A 347-nucleotide genomic window follows, 5' to 3' on the forward strand; every position below is an offset into this window, starting at 1 on the left:
CCCCCCGCCACACACCCGCCGCCCTCGGGCGACCAGGCCACTCCCGCCCCTGACGCCCCGTCCCAGGACAGGGTGGGCTCGATGACGCCAAAGCGACAGAGCGCGAGGGGCGGGGGGAGGCCGTCCCTGGGAGTCCCCGTCTGCCCGATCTCCCCGGCCCGGGGCCCCAAACCCACTTTGAGGGCGAATTTCTCCTGGGTCCTCTTGTTGAAGATCTGCAAAACTTTCCCGTTGATGCCCAGTCCCAGGACCTGGCTGGTGACCTTGTAGTCGTCGATGATGGCGTTCTTCTTGATCTGCAGGCTCGACTTGACGTGGAACTGGGGGAACTGCTGCGGGGGCGGCGG

General features: G+C 67.1%; 1 protein-coding gene across 1 annotated transcript in view; it reads right to left on the bottom strand.

Annotated features, from left to right (window-relative positions):
* The window catches only part of MAPKAPK2 (mitogen-activated protein kinase-activated protein kinase 2), a 45,434-nt gene extending 45,093 nt beyond the window's left edge, over positions 1–341 (bottom strand). The window contains exon 1 of the mRNA XM_008055708.2: positions 177–341. The gene's annotated coding sequence lies outside the window, so the exon portion shown is untranslated. The remainder of the gene's footprint in view (positions 1–176) is intronic.
* Positions 342–347: the final 6 nt, after the last annotated feature.

Source organism: Carlito syrichta, unplaced genomic scaffold (assembly GCF_000164805.1).
Source record: "Carlito syrichta isolate Samal-C Ts95f unplaced genomic scaffold, Tarsius_syrichta-2.0.1 Scaffold301930, whole genome shotgun sequence".
Taxonomy (NCBI): Eukaryota; Metazoa; Chordata; class Mammalia; order Primates; family Tarsiidae; genus Carlito; species Carlito syrichta.